Here is a 17,741-nt window from a genome sequence, read left to right as displayed (position 1 = left end):
TTTTCTAAATTTAGTATGGGAAATATTTAAAAAATATTAGAATATTATTTTTATATCATTGAATATAATTTTTATAAGATTTAAATTGGTTTTAATTAAGTGACTAAATTGGAATTTTACAAAATTAAAATTTTAGTAACTAAATTATAAAGGATCAAAATTTCTATATGTACAAAACAATTACTCCAAGATCATTTCCCTCCAATTTTAAGTCCTTTTTCCGTGAGCCTTCTTCTTTAAATATTACTTTATTTTAATTCATCTTAATTTCTAAAATCAAGTTAATTTTAACCGTCTTTTTCATTTTTTTTCCATTTCATCCAAACACTTTTCCTTTTCCTCAATTTCTTCTCTTTCTCAACCGATTTTCTCTCTTCTTCTTTTTTCCTTCTTATTTCCATTGTTGTTTATCTTCCTTCATGGTGGATTGTTCCTTCAATTGCTCACCTTGATCTCCAGTTTTCTTCTACTCAATTCTTAGATCATTCTTCTCAAGCTCTTCATCTAATTTTCCAGTAGAGGTAAGGTTCCTTCCCTTTTTTAATTGATCATCTCTTTGGATGCTTTAAGTATCCTGCAGGAGGTGATCTTGATTATCACTTGTTTTTCAAGTGATTATTTTGTAAATAAAACGATTTTAGAAGCTTTCTTTTAACTCACTTTATTTTGATGATTTCCAATTCTTAATGAATCTTGATAACTTTTAAGATGCTTGTGTGGTTATAAAATCATATTTGAAAATGGTGTTAAAGAGGATTATGATTTTAAAAGTGAAATAATTCGATCTATAGTGATTCTCCAGAATTTTGGAGTTGCTAGTGTTCTATTTTATTTTGTGTGTTTAGATTGATCTAAACCTAAATTGTGATTTTATTTGATCAGATTATTGAAGAAAGGTGCAATTGAGTTTAATTGATAGAATTGCAAGATTGGTAAGTTTTCAGTGTTTTGGTGAATTTTGTTTCCGTTTTATATCCAAATTTTCCGCTTTGTTTGGTGCAATTAATGGCCCCTCATTGTGTTCTTTAAGTTTAAGTGGTTCGCACATGATATTTGAGCGTTTATTATTAAATGATATATCAGTGGTTGTAATCCCCCTAAATTAATAAAAAAAAAAGTGCCTAATTAGTGATTGTTGTGAGGATTTAACTGGAGCATTGTTTGGCAGTGAATTAGTGTGTTTACACCAATTTGCCTATGTGAGTGGTTGTTCATTCACTTATGATAAGGGCTTAATTGTACATTAACTCTTATTCTAAGGCTCTAAAGTGATTATTTCTTTAGTTAATGTGTACTGAGATTGATGATGCATTGAACTTGTTTGTCATTGAAAGCATGAATGTTTAGCATGTGCATCGGAAATATCTAATATCTGAAAAAGTCAATCAATGCATACATTAGTACAACTGATTAAAAGAATTAGGGGAGTACGAAAGAAAATTAAAAGGAATAATCTAAAAGGAAGGAAAATTATAGGGAAATTAAAAGAATCAGGAATGAAATAAGTCTGAATTTCCTAATTTTCTAATATAGGGACAAAGTATAATTGTTTTAAGGTCTGACTCTCTGAGAAAATCAAAAGTTTTGGTTCGAGTTCCCCAGTAGAGTCGCCAAGTTGTCGCGATGACTTTTTCGAATGGAAAAAATCAAAAAAATTAAAAAAAATTGAATTTTAGAAAAGATTTGAAACGTTTAGAGTTGCCATCAACCTTTGGCATTGGGTAGGTTAAAAACCCAAGATACACCTTTTTAAATAAAAAATTTAAAAGACGTGATTTGGCCTGTGATTAATAGATTTTGGGTTCGGGAGTCAATTACGCTTGGGGAATGATTAGCACCCCCACAACGCCCAAAATCGGTACCTTTAATTATAAATTTGTCCCTATATTGAAAATTAAGAAATTCAAATATTTATTTAATTGATTATCCTTTTATTCCATAAAAATAAGAATATTTAAAATCTAAAAGAATTTTACAGATACACACAATATTTTTCTATTTCCAATTAAAGAAGAAACTAACCCCTTAATCGGAATTAAGACAATTATTTCTTATGTTTTAATCGAAATAATGAAATATTGTCATCCTTAAAAATTATAGAATTAACCAACTATTAAACCCTAAAAGAGAAAATTAAAGGTATAACACCCCAGACCGATGCGGGTGACCCGATCTGATCTGGGGTGTCACGTTAGGGCCACCGGAGCAACCCACCGTAAAAGTAGCGGAAAATTTAAAACTTTTATCAAAACATGTAAACTCATAAAATGATTTATCAGTACTCAGAAATAAATCAGATTTTCAAACTCGTATATAAAACAAAATACAATGTACATGCCCCCTGATCACATGTACCATACTCTGCAAGCAACGCCAGAAGAACTCCCTTACTGATGTCGATATATGCACTGGTACGATTCTTTTAACCTGAAAATGTGAGTAACAGAATAAGCTTTGGGAAGCTAAGTAATACAATAATACTAGACGATGCTAAAGAACGTGCAGATACAGATAGACATATATTTCTTTATTGGTTCAGACATCTACAAATTTTTAGGCTAAGCTGAGGTCCCACTGATATCTCATGTAGTAACAGACAGTAAGATTTCAGTTCAGAGAAATATTTCAGATTACTGAGTTCAGGAGATCAGAATAGGTTATCTAGTGTGTTCCCGCAAAACCAGTGAAAATATACATATCTTTTTTTAAAAAAAAAAACCTATTTTTTTATTTCAAAAACCATAGTAATCCCTCCAACTGAACACATCAGAATGTGTAGGTTCCCCATAACCATACACCCACCTGCACATCAAGTAAGGCCCTAAGCCGAGGGGCCTGCAAAAATACTTCATCCAATTATAACCCCAAATAAAACATTTTTCAACCGTAAAAGGATATATCAAAAATCAAAACATAATTCAGATCATATATCAGAACAAAATCCAGGTCAGGTATCATAACAGAATTCAAATCGGAAATTAGATAAATATTCATGTGATTAGGGAACACACTAGAGTTTCTAGATATTATTCAGAGATACTGGATAATTCTTATCAGGCAGAGAAACACAGATCTTCAGTATACCGATAAAATGCAAGAAGTTAGCATCACTGTTGGAAGAGTTCATTAACTGACAGAATCATCAGTTATTCAGAATATATTATTTGAGCTGATAAGGAAGAAACGAAGATTCAGAACATTACAATCTATGTTGATAGATCGGATTATCGAACAACTCGAGTTGAACAACTTTCAGAACTGATGTTTGTCAACTGGTCAATTTATTGCCCTTCCAATGTGTTTACTCTTGAATACAAGAAATTATTATCCATAGATCATCTTCAGAATCATCGCTTAATAGATCTTTCAATGGTATTTATTTCATTTCCATGTTTCAACAATATCAAGAAATATTGATGTACTTGTTTTGTGATTCATGACCCATAAAGACAGTACATCATTTAAGTTCATTAGCTTTCCCAGACTCATCCAAATCAATTATTTAATCCTCAGTCATTGAGGTTACTTAGTTCATTTAGCAGTCAAGTCTATCCCGGTTACTTCAGAGTTTTCCAGAGTAATTCGGACATTTATGAATTTCGGATACATATTGTACTTCCATTCAGTTCAATTTGGTATTTATGGTTGATTTGTCTAAAGAATATACACTTTTTTGTACTGAATGCGCTCTAGAGTTGATTTGAGCTGAGTACATCCAGAATTATCATCGATCCAAACTTAAGGAGACAAACAAGCATTCAAGTGGTATCTATGCCATTTAGGTACTGATATAGCACTAGTGATGGTTGTCCATCTTAATATGTGTTCCATAACTTTTAAAAGTAGTACAACATCCATGTTTCTTTGGATTCCTTAATAAATCTAAGACATTTACTTAGTCTAGTCCATAAGGGTATTTTGGTCATTTTGGTGCTCAATATTAATCCAGTTATTTTAGAGTTTGAAGATATTCAATCATTCCTGGGCTTGGTGATATTCTTGATTCATTTCCTTTCCAGGGGGTATTTTGGTCATTTTATAGATCCCATGGTTTTTTAATCATTTCCTTCCATCTAATCTAATTATTAATTCAAACTTATAATTTATTTGAGTCCTTTCGAACAGTTCTGACAAAAGACCACCCTCGATAAATTATTCTTCAGATATTTACTCATAACTCGAAGATTTTCGATTCAATTACCTTCTCAAATGTTACGAATAGATTATCAGAATTTTCTGTACCAAAGTAGGATCTTAACAATTAAATCATTAATTTATCGTGGCATGTACGAATTATCAGGGTACTTTCTCATTCAGGGTTAACTCGAACTATTTTTATCTCTTAAGGGCATTTTCGTAATTTCTTAACCAGGTAACTTTGATATTAAAACTCTTAACAATGATAATTATAATATAGAGATTCCAAGGTTAATTGCTTTCCCGGATAATCTATGAACTAGAAATGATTCCTTTATCACTTCACAGAACTTGTAATTTAATTACAGCTGTCCTCCAATTTCTTATATTAGTCATGTGATCCATATTCAGTTACCTACTTTTTACTGCATTCGTATCAAGTGTACGAATCAATTAACTATCCATATAAAACCAAATATTTTCATTCATGCATTTACCAATACCAACATGTTCCATAAAGCATGAAAAGGTAGTAATGTATTACCTCGATTTCTGTGCAATACTGATCGACCATTTAAATTCCATTCGAACGCCCTCGATCTTTAATTCAACTTCCAATAATTCCTCAAATACATAACAACATAAATTTTATCAAAAACGGAGCTTAATTACGAAAAACATATCGAATCGGGTGATTATTCAGTGAAAAACAACTTATCGGGTTCGAATTTGGCGAAATGGACTTCAGAATCAGACTCAGGACGTCGAAAAACATATAATATGACTTTTCGAAAATTTTGACGTTTTGGTCAAAGTCAACGGTCAACAGTGGACCAGGACATATCGGGTCAGGCAGGCGGGTCGGGTCGGACCAGGTCGGGTCGGGTCAGCTGGTCAGATCCGGGTAGCCCATTTCAAGTTGTCCACCACGTGGTGGACTTTCCCCAATCGCAGGGGTAGCGCATGGGGGCGTGTGCGGTGGCCTTCAGAAAAATTCCTTAAAAATTTCTAAAATTATTTTAAGGGATTTTGAGACACTTACCAAGCTCGGTTCACAATTTTGAATAGTGGAGAGCTCGATTTTAAAACGTTAAAACTTTAACTTCCTCACCCCCTCACGCGTCGGTGACGACGGAGACAAGAATGACACCCGATGGAATCAGAATGATGCAAGGAACATGATGGTGCGAGAGGTGTCAAAAAAGGGTGGTTGGATCGACCTAAATCGATGGAAAACCAACGACGATCGAGTTAAAACCGACAAAACTTCCAATTCATTTTTACGGCGAACGGTGTCGATTCATGATGGAATAGAGGTCGTGTTTTGTTCATCATTCAATGGTGAGTCTATTGGTGGTTTTAGATCGACGAACAATGGCCGAACGATGGAGAAATCAGAGTTACAAAAGGTGTTGACGGGGGAGAGGAAATGAGGAAAAGCAATCTGGAAAAACCAGATTGTTCGGGGGAGGGGATTTTATTTTTCAACATATAAGAAAAATGGATAAATTGAGGAATGAGTCCCTAAATTTCCTGTACTTCAAAAAATGGTATGCTAACTTTACGATTTTACACTTTAATCCTCATTTTCTTCCAAAATACCACTTAAAATCAATAATTTATAATTTCTAAAATTGATCCCCTAAATTGGGGTGTGACAAAAGGTGACAAATTAGTCAAATTATTATTTAATAGAATAAGGATGTTATTTGATTTAAAGAACAAAGACCAAGCCTTTGACGTTAATCAAACAACTTGTCCTTAGAAATTTAAACGTAGGAACAAACCTCTACCCTTTTTATTTTAATTAATGAACCTATTTAATTTTTAAAGGTGATCACTTAATATAATATATATTTATTTGAAAATATTGAAAAATGTGTAGTTATTTTAAGACCATTCCTTTCAATATTTAAAAAACAAATAGAGATTATATTTTAATCAAATTACGAATTTATTTGTTTGTTTCTAATTGATTTTTATTAAAGAAACTAATCCTCAAATGATAATTCTAAACTTAATTAATTTCTAATTAAAGAACCTAAATTAAGGTTTCAATTCAAGCTAAAGCACTTAAAATCTAAGACTTGATTAAAAGACTAATTAATATTTATTGATCAAATTAAAACATTGAAAAAACTAAAGGTTTTATTTAATAATTAAACAAGTGACCATTTTAAAAGATTCACAAATTGACAATTCATATTAAGAATTAAACACATTCAAAAAAGGAATTAAAACAATTGGAAAGAAACTAATGACTAAATTGAACTCAATTAAAATTCAGAGTACAAATCATAAACAATTAGTGACTAAAATAAAATAAATGGAAAGCCAGAGGCAAAAAGAAAAACACGCTAACTCTATAGTGTTCTAATGAAATAAATAGCCCCAAAAATTGTACACTATAAGACCCAAAAAATTAGAAGAAGCCTTATTTTACACTCTTAAAAAATTCTCCTCCCCCTAAATCATCTAAATCGAAAATCTCCCAACACCAACAAGTTCTTCTTTTGTTCTTCGTGTTCATCCATAGTTCATAAAAAAAAACCATGCTAGATCATATACAAACACCAAAACTCACCCAAATTTGTTTTTTAAAAGATCAAACACTCATATTTCTTGAGAAATATCAAATGTTCATCTTTCAAAACCAAGTTTGATTCTTTATTAACACCAAAAACAACCCGAAACTAGTTTCTTTTGGATAAAACCAACATTTTCTCTTCCTAACACCAAGAACACCAAGAAAATTTCCAAAAGCTACCCAAATGTTCTTCACTCTTCCAAAACTAAAACCACCATCCAAACACCCAAGCATCTACCAAACCCGACGTCGTCCACCTGTTACCCCACCAAACAGACGCCAGTCGAACACTCCGATCGATCATCGAAACTTGCCAACCGTCCAACAACCACAAAACTGAGCTAAAAATTTAAAAAATAAAGAAACCTAACCTCTAAGCAAAAGATCGAGCCTCCTAAGGTGATGGTGACTTCCTCCGATAAAGGTAAAACCTCCTCTCCTCTCTTACTGCTTTCCTTTGTATTTTTAGGGAATGCTTGAGTGCTTAACGGTTTCTTTAGCTTGATAACTCTTGTGTGATTAATGATAATTGTAGAAGGCTATTTATATTGTTGATTTTAGTGTTGGATTAACGACTCCTACTCAAAACTGTTGAGAGAAATGGTTATGATGACTTCGGATTCCAGAAAATTTCAAAGCTTTATTTTTCTTCTCATTTTCTTGATTTTTGCATGCTTCAAACACAATCAGAGACGGCAACAAATGGAGGTGGAGCGACAGTGGCTCATCGGGAAAGACGACTAGACCGACATGTGAGACACACGCGTCGGCGACACACCAAGCTCTCCCCGGCTGGTGGACATTGGTGATGCTTTAATCCTTTTTGGAGAAGATACTATCTTGGCCATTGGATCCATATTTGATTCAATGACTTAGAATGCTTTGTGTTTGTTTGGTGTGGATCAATAACGTGGCTTTGTGTGAGCCATTGGATCAATTTTCTCATCCAAGGGTCCATATGTGTTTATGTTTGTGATGTAAGGCGAATCTACACCCTTCAAAGGAAGTGAACAGACAATCTTATTGTTGTCCCGATCTAAGAATGACAAAAGTGATGCCCTTAAATTACAAGTATGGTTGCAACAAAGAAAGATAAGTAAGTGATTAGTAAGGACATAATGAAATGGATAAGTAATTAAAATGAATAAAAAGGAATAAAGAATTGGTTGCAGAAGTATATTGAAGATGATGTTGTTGGTGGCCTTCAATGGAAGATGGATGATGGTGTTGAAGTTGAATGAATGATAATGGAAGATGGTGATAAAGTTTGTATCTTAAACACGACAAAGAAAAAGTTATGCTAAGGAACACAACCCCGATCTTCACAAACTTTCTTGAGAGATGGTAATAATGTCTCAAACCCACTAGATATGAAATCTAGGAATTAAAAGAATCAATATGGAAAGAATGAAGCCACACGTATATAAATATACTAGCTTAATTGATAAAGTTCTTAAAGAACTTGCAAGAGAGAATTCTCACAAATGATTTTTATATATTCAGAAAGGTGTGCTACAAATGATGGTAGCCTCTCAATTTATAGGAAATGAGAGGGTTGTCTGAATAATTAGATGCCCATTTGGCTAAGTACATGATTAAATGAAGGTGCATGATGCTTTGGATGAATGGGGATGTCTTTTGGCCTTGTGTTGGTTTGGCTACTCCATGAATGTGCATGAATATTCGGCTGAAATGAAGGTGCATCTTCCTTGGCCGAATGGTTATGTGCTACTTCACTTTGGCGCCAAGTCTTGTATGTGTGCTAGACATGTGAGGGTTGGCCAAATGGTCATGATGCTTACCTCTTACCTCTTCACGATTTAGGCCTCCATTTGATGAGATCTCTTCACCAACTGCACCTTGATGAAATGGCATCTTCATGGACATCATCATTCATGAAAGGTCATAATTTTTGGAAGGCAACCTTTCATGTTTGAGCTAGTTCTAAGGTGAATGAGTTGGAGGTGAGATGGAGGTGAGTTATAACACGGTGAGTGTTATGGCATCTCCCTGTGAAAAGTCACCTCTTGGAAAGGTACCTCTTCGCGAAAAGGTACGATTTCTGAAAATTTGACTTGACCCATATTTAAAATATTCGGAGTGGTGGTGATGATGGTACAGCTCCCCAGCTGAATTGAAGTCATCTTATAGCTCGAATCTTCAGCTCAACCCATCTATGAGCTCACTTGTCTCTGGACAACTTTTCATCAAAGGTTCCTTATACTCTCATGAGTGTCCCTATATGAGTTTCCTTGTTGTAGCTTTCATCATTTAACTCAAATCAACTCCCTTAGGTGTGGTCGAATGTACATTAAAAAAACACAATATAAGCGAAGTATTTAAAGTAATAAATATTAAATATAAAGATGTGGGCTAAGGCTATATAATAATAACTTCTTGTATCACATAATAATGAATGAAATGTTATCATCATAGCTATAGATGTAATATATGTATATAAATATATCTATGCCATAAATAAGAAATGAGTCATGTATTGTGAATATAATCAACATAATCATAGTGTAGGAAAATAATAAGTTAGAGAAAATCCCCCTTAGAATCTTATGAAAGGTTGGAGATGCCAGAACGAATATGATGTGAATCGGTTCACATCATCCCCTATTCTTTTAAGCAATTTGTCCTCAAATCGAAAGGAAGTTTCTCCCTAGAATCCTTCCATTCAATACATGTTGCCTTGTTATCAATGGTGATCTATCCAATAGGCACTAGTTCGAGACATGTCCCTTTTAAAAGATATATTTCTAAAGGTATTTCTTTGGATAATTTTATACCAACAAGTACCTTTATGAAAAGATTCTTTTCATGAGTCATGCCTTTTGAAAAAGTTATGTAATTTTTCATGTCCTGAAAAAAAAAGAGAATTTAGTAAGTAAGATGATGATTAATTATAAATAAGTGAAAAGAATACTCCTCGTCTATGTTTGATGGATGGTCACAAGTCATGTCTTTTGAAGACATTATTTTGAATGATTATGTTCCTTAGCATCCCAAAAGTCATGTCTCATGGCTCTCCAATAGGCATGTTCATTGAATCATTAATGGTTATAACTCTTGGAATTTGAATAGGAACGCCCTTTGAATCTTCATGAGTCACGTCCTTTGGTTCTCCTAAGGTCACATCTTTTGAATGAATAATTGCATCTTTTTGCCTCTCATTAGACATATCTCTTGGATTTTTAAAGGTCATGTCTCCTAGTCTTCCAATTTGACAAATTGTGTCGCTTGGAATGTCCTGCAAATCAAAGAAAAATTCTATATTTTCAAAGTTAGAATAATCATCATCAATCTTGCGTCTCGTCAATAGGCATTCTCGCATCAAGCAATTAGATAAATAAGCACTTTTTTTTGATCATTTTCCTCCATGCTTGATGACGCCTTTCCTTTTCTCATGGAATCAATGCTTTATTTCATTTTGAGTTGATCACTCTGAACATGTCTCAGCGTTAAAGGAGTAAGGACAATCTTTTTTACTCCATGGTTGAACGAATATTAGTTGGTAAAACAATCATGGATAGTTCTTTATTCATATTGTCGTAGTCTCCCAAGAAGTATATGGCTAGCATGCATATGAACTACATCACACATAACCTCATCCTTATACTTTCCAATCGAAGAAAGGAATTATCTCCTGTTTGTTAACGTTGAGTTCTCCTCGTTCATTGAGCCATTATAGCTTATATGGACTTGGATACTTCATAGTTTTTAATCTGAGATTTTCCACCATGATTGTGCTTACTACTTGGTACAACTTCCGCCATCTATGATCATGAAACAAACTTTGTTGTTCACATGGTATCGGGTGTGAAAGATATTTTCTCTTTGTGCATTGTCCTCCATTACTTGTGTACTCAAACTTCTCTTAATTTCCATGATTTGTCTTTGAACGGAAGCCTCAATTTTTGCTTCTTCATTGGCATCTTTCTGGGTCTCTTCTTCTTCTTCAGGCTTGGACTCAATGTCGCCATTTCCAAGTAGAAGCATTGTATTCCTGTTGGGGCATTGTGTAGAGACATGTCCCCTCCCAAGACATTTAAAGAACATAATGTCCCTTGAATGTTCAGTTGTTTTTTCCTCGGTTGTTGTCTTTGTTCACTTGTTGAGCCTTGGAAGATTCGGCCAGCTCTTTACTAGGAGTAGGAGTAGATTTCTTCAAGTTATTTTGACTCCATTTTGAAGGTGTAGGCATAACATTACGAGATGTATGTCTTCTCCGTAGTTGCCTTTCTATCTTCATCATCATTTGCAATATTTCATCTATTTCAATGTAATGGTATAACTCCAGAGTTTTGGAAATTTCTGGATTAAGTTCCGCAAGAAATCTAGCCATGGTTGCTTCACGATCCTCTTCAATGTTGACTCACATCATTTCCACTTCCATTTCCTTATAGTAATCCTCCACACTTTGTTGGCCTTGTTTGAGATTCTGCAATTTATGAAACAAATCTCGGTGATAATGAACAGGAATGAAATGTTTTCGCATTATACCTTTCATTTCATGCCAAGTTGAGATTGTTCTTTCTCCATTCCTCCTCCTACTTACGGTAATTTGGTCCTACCATATCAAAGCATAATCTATTAATTCCATGGCCACAAATCTTACTTTCTTTAGTTCTGAATAGTTATGGCAATGATAACCATCGGTTTGTTATCAAAATAATTTCGGCTTCTTAATTAAATAGAAAGGAAAATGTAGTATAGAGAATCAAGGTCGATCCACTGGGACTATATTTTTGTGATTTAGTAAAATTGTTTATTGATTTTAGGAAAAGATAGAATTCCAAGTAAAGTTAAAAAGGTATAATAAAATAAATAATTATAAATTAAAAAAAGGAAAAATAATAAATAATGAATTAAAAATAGTAATAAAGATAAAAATGGGGTTTTAAATTATTTAAAGAAGTTTAATGAGATGAAAATTAAATAAACAAATAAATAAAATAAATAAATTGGGATAAAGAAAACTTATTGTGGAAGCAGCCTCAGACTTCACTTTGCCTCAAATTCCTCTGATCATTGAAACATATTTTTACTTCACGATTCACGTCGGCTTACAAGGACAATTTTTTGCTGACAACTCGGATTATGTCGTTTCAACAATAATTGATTTCGATCTCACCTTCCTCTTAGCAAACAATTTTGCTAAGTGTGTTCTCGAGAAGTCGAATATGCTTCAATAAGCAAATCCTTATGCAAATGTTAACCATAACAATATTCGGACCAATGTCGAAATCGTTTTGATTTGAAGAGTAAGCTCAGAAATAGAGAGAAAAATCTAAACCGATTTAAGAACCTTACAATTCTCACGTTTGGAATTGAACATTCGCTTTAGTCTTGGGCTTGAAAGAAAATTAGCTAAGCATGTCCAATGTCATACATAGCATAATTGAAAACAAAATTCTACAAGAAAATAGAAGAATTATGCGAAAATAGAGAGGAAGCTAGAGAAAAAAGAAGATTTAATTCTCAGAAGAGAGAGATGTGTTTCTAGGCTTACCATGAGAGTGTATTTATAGCCTTCAAATTTCTAAAAACAAGCTAAAACATCTTAAATCCTAATTAAAACACTTAAAACTATTTAAACTAAAATACCTAAAACAAAAATAATATTTAAAATAATATTCTAAATCCTAATTAAAATACTAAAACCTATTTAAACTAAAATACCTAAAAAAGATAAAATATAACTTAATTAAAATACTAAAACCTATTTAAACTAAAATACCTAAAACAAAGATAAAATATAATGTTTAAAATATTATCCTAAAACTTGAATTTAATCCAAATTCGAATTCCAGAAACGTGCAGTCAATCCATTTGTGCTTCTAGAAACGCTGACAGGATCTTCTAGAAGGTGCTGATGTAATTACCTCGTCGGATGTTTCATGTCTGAATCATGCCCACTAATCCAGCTTTGATTCCGAAAATAAAAAAACAACAGAATTCTGTGCTTTTTGGGCAATTTCCATAATCTGACGTCCTGCACAGAAATGAATCAAAACGAACAATTAAGCCACAAAAACCAATGATTAAGAAGTAATTTAAAAGAAAAATATTAATTAAATTAAGTACTTATCAAATTCCCCCTCACTTATTCAATGCTTGTTCTCAAGCATTTATCAATTAACATATTAAAATCATAAGTTGCCATCGTCAATTTCAATTTATTCCTCAGATTTCCAATCGAGCTAAGTCCATGATATTTGTCGAATTCAAGTTACAATCAAACAAATATGCAACCAAGAAAATTTAAAGTAAGCAAGATATCACAAGTAATTACCAACTTCAATGAAACATGACTCAATACCTCACAAACACATATCCGCTCAAAGTGTTTGGGGTACATGAAATCGCTCAAACCGAAACTAACCAAAATATTACCATAGGCTTGGAATCCAATCAAGTCTCCACTACGAAAAATGAACATAATGTAATAATCAAGGGGTCTTTAAACAAGGTGTAATGGGGCTTAGGTAAGGGTAGAGAAAAGGTCGAAAAAAAAGTTTAAAATACCGAAACAAGAGATCAAAATAATTAAGAACAATCCACGAATTAACATGAAGCGCAATGAAAAACAAAACAAGGAAAAAAGAATAGATGAAAGACAATTGAAATAATCGATTTTTCCTTACTTCTTTTTTTCCAAACAAGGGTTGGTTTTTTTTGTTCGAAACAGTGAACAACTTGCTTTTTTCGATTTTTTCGAAACAATAATTTTTTTTCATTTTTTTCTTTATTCATGGAACAAGAGTGATACAAGATCTCAAGTCTCGATAAGGGTGTGAAAAGAGAGGAAAAATAAAAAGAAAGGCTTCGGGTTTAATTATGAGGTGTAAAACAAAGAAATAGAAATAGGCTCAAATTTGATTCACTAGTGGATATATAAACGGGTAGGCTGTTTGGGAAAAGTGGGTTTATCCTAGGTGCCCCTATCACATTAAAACATTATGTTCAACATGTAGTCTCGATATGCATTGTGATTACAAGTTCTAGAATATCCTAATTAGTTAGGCACACACAAGTCAAACAATGAGCAAGAAAGAAAATGTATGCAACAAAAAAAATTTATGTGCAAGAAAAGTTTATGTGCATTGAGTCAAGTTCACCTCTATCGACAAAAGCATGAAATATCAATACTCAACAAAAAATTCATCAGCTATACCAATCACCAATCATGCAAATTAAATTCGATAAAAACATGATCACAATCCAAAAGGAAGCAATAGTATAAAGCAAAATTCAAGACTAGCAACCAACGATCCCAACATACCAACATCAGAATAACTCAATTTCAAACAATTTAAACAAATCAAGGAAAAAATTGACGACATGTTTTTCCTTCCCCCTCACTTATTCGGTTTTGTCCCAAAATGTATATCAAATTTAAAAACAAAGAGAGAGAAAAATGAATATTCCCCAATCTAATGGTGACCGCGGCCATGTCGAGACAAGTTGTTATACAGTAGGATGTTCGATATTGTACTGTTATGTTTGAACTTTTCTGCACAGTTTGAACCAAATCTTTTTTTTTGCATTGTTTTTTTCTGCACTGCATTATTCGAATCTGTTGTGTATTTTTCTGCACTGTTCGAACCAAATCAGTTTTTCTCCACTGTTCGGTTCAAATTTTTCTGCGCAGTTCGAACCAAGTCAGTTTTTCTGTACTGTTTTTCATTAAATATTCGATCGTAATTCAGATATGTTTAAAGAAAAATAAAATAAAATAAATAGAATGAAATAAAGTTCGCTGCAAATAAAATAAAAATAAAAACAAAATATAATGAAATGGGTTGCCTCCCATCAAGCGCTTTTGTTTAACGTTGTTAGCTCGACGACCTGATTCAAACCATAGGTTTCGAGATAAATATTTCCACCACTTCATACGTTTTTTCCAACTAAGAACTTTCTTATGAGAAATTCTATGATCGTATAATTCTTTTTTTTCTTGTAGATTTTGGCTTTCTCATAGGCTTTTCTTTGGATCTTTTTTAGCTTTGAAAGCTTATATGAAATTATAACCAGTGAAGTAGAATTTTCTCCTAAAAAGGAATTATTTAAGTGTTTCGGCATTTGTTTCAATTCTATCTCAGGTGCTTGCAAAACAAAAGGTAAAATTTTAGTTTTAGAGGAAGCTAAAAATATATCAGAATTGATTGAAAAAATATTTGTATACTATTTCTAACATCGATCTTTGTATGTGCTGTGCTTAGAAAGGGTCGACCTAAAAGTACCTCAGAATAAGTATCTGACCTATCATGTTCCATGTCAATGACATAGAAATTTGCAGGAAAAAATATTACATCGACCTTTACTAAGACGTTTTCCATCACTCCCACTGGATAGATCACAGATCGATCAGCTAATTGTATAGTTATTCTTGTTTCCTTCAAAGGCTCGTTAGTAATCATTTTATAAATAAAAAATGGAATAACATTGAATAAAGCTCCTAAGTCACACATTACACGTTTAATTTTAAAATCACCTATTTTGCAAGTTATAGAGAACATACCTTTATCATTCATCTTTAGTGGGAGCTATCATTGAAAAATTACATAGACATGTTCTTCCAAGTTTACCTTTTCATGCGTCATTAATTTCCTCTTTGTAGTGCAAAGTTCTTTTAAAAATCGAGCATACATTGGTACTTGTCAAATTACTTCAAGAAGAGGTATGCTGACTTGAACTTTTTGGAACACCTCTAAGATCTCCTTTTCTTCATCTCTTTTATCACACTTTATCAACATTGATGGGAAAGGTGGTGGCGTGATTTCATGAGAAGAACGAGAATGATGTGAGTCAGATGTACCTTGTATTTCTGAAGGTGACGTGTCCTCTTGTTCTTCTTGATGTGCATGTTTTTCTGCTGGAACTTCGGGTGAGATAACTTTTCCACTTTTGAGTGTGATGGCACTAACATTCTCTCTCGGATTTAACTCCGTTTGAGAAGGTAGTCTTCCTTGTGATTCCAATTTTCTCATAGTTTGAGCTAGTCGGCTTACTGGGTTATCTAACCTTGAAGATGTGTTTCGGTTCGGCTTTGGAATTTTTCCTGGGATGCAATGAACTTTTCTTGTGAGATTGCTAACTTTCCTATGAGTTCCTCCAATGATGGTTTTTGTGCTTACTATTGAGGAGGAGGTCCTGGTTGATAAGTTGGTTTTGATTTGCCCCATAGCTGAAGTTTGGTGGTCTCACCATCCTGGATTATAAGTATTGTTGTATGAGTTGTATTATCTATGGAGGACCTGGAAAGTTCCCTACGACGTTGATTTATGCATTGCCTCCTTCTTATATCAGTGGGCAGCAATCCGTCGGATAGTCTAGCTTTGTGCATATCCCACATGTTCTTGTTGCTCCAGATTTTCCTGCAACAAGTGAATTAACTACTTCAGTTAATTTGTCTAACTTATTCTCAAGGGAAAAAGTACTTTTCTCGTGAACCCGTTGGCTGGGTTCACTTGAAAACTGTTGAGAGTTGGCAGCAATGGTTGAAATCAATTCCCTTGCTGTTGTTGGGGTCATGTTGACTAATGCTCCTCCACTAGCGGCATCCAGCATTTTCATCTCCATTGGTAAAAGGCCTTCATAAAAGTATTGAAGTAACGTTTGCTCACTTAATCTGTGTTGTGGACAACGTGCTCAAAGTTTTTTAAATCGTTCCCAATAGTCATAAAGACTTTCTTCGGTCTTTTGTTGAATGGAAATAATGATCCTCCGTAACTCGCTCGCTTTAGCCGCTGAAAAGAATCTGTCAAGAAAAATTCAATTCATGTCAGCCCATGAATTAACTGAATTTGGAGGTAAATAAAATAATCAATCTTTAGCCAAGTCGGCTAAAGAGAAAGGGAAGCTCTCAATTTAATTTGATCTTTGGTAACTCCCTATGGTTTCATGCTAGTGAAAACCATGTGGAATTCGAACAATTTTTTGTAAGTATCTTTAGTGGGAAAGCCGTGGAAGATGGGAAGAAGATGAATGAGTCCTGTCTTTAATTGAAACGGAGTCTCACCACTAGGAAAATTGATGCATAATGGCGTCTGAGTGACAGGAGCTGTGGCTACCTCTCGGATTGTTTGTTCTTCTTCTGTCATTGGGATATTGTATGCGTTTGCTTTAGAGTCTGTCTCCGGATTTGATTCTGCTTCTGAACTCTGCTCTTGTTCTTCTTATCTTTTTCTCGTGCTTCGATCTCCGGATCTGGATATACTAATTCACCTGGTTTACTTCTGGTCATAAATCAAAAATTAGAAAACTAAATCAATACTTGTCGTTAGTCCCCGGCAGTGGCACCAATTTGATAATCGTCGCTTTGTTATCAAAATAATTTCGGCTTCTTAATTAAATAGAAAGGAAAAGTAGTATAGTGAAGCAGGGTCGATCCACAGGGACTATGGTTTTTGTGATTTAGTAAAACTGTTTCTTGACGGAAAAGATAAAATTCCAGGTAAAGTTGAAAATGTATAATAAAATAAATAATTACAAATTAAAAAAAGGAAAAATAATAAATAATGAATTAAAAATAGTAATAAAGATAAAAGGGGGGTTGAAATTATTTAAAGAAGTATAATGAGATGAATATTAAATAAACAAATAAATAAAATAAATAAATTGAGATAAAGAAAACTTATTGTGGAAGAAGCCTCAGACTTCAGTTTTGCCTCAAATTCCTCGGATCATTGAAACATATTTTTACTTCAAGATTCACGTCGGCTTACAAGGAAAATTCTCTGATGCCAACTCGGATTATGTCGTTTCAACAATAACTGATTCCGATCTCAGTTTCCTCTTAGCAAACAATTTTGCTAAGTGTGTTATCGGGAAGTCGAATATGCTTCAATAAGAAAATCCTTCTTCAAATGTTAAACATAACAATATCTGGACCAATTTCGAAATCGTTTTGATTTGAAAAGTAAGCTCAGAATACAGAGAGAAAAATCCGAAGCGATTTAAGTACCTTACAATTCTCACCTTTGGAATTGAGCTTTCGCTTTAGTCT

Source organism: Hibiscus syriacus, unplaced genomic scaffold (genome assembly GCF_006381635.1).
Source record: "Hibiscus syriacus cultivar Baekdansim isolate YM2019G1 unplaced genomic scaffold, ASM638163v2 tig00113725_pilon, whole genome shotgun sequence".
NCBI classification, from domain to species: domain Eukaryota; kingdom Viridiplantae; phylum Streptophyta; class Magnoliopsida; order Malvales; family Malvaceae; genus Hibiscus; species Hibiscus syriacus.
The sequence above is the reverse complement of the archived record's forward strand: the minus strand, read 5'-3'. Positions refer to the sequence as shown.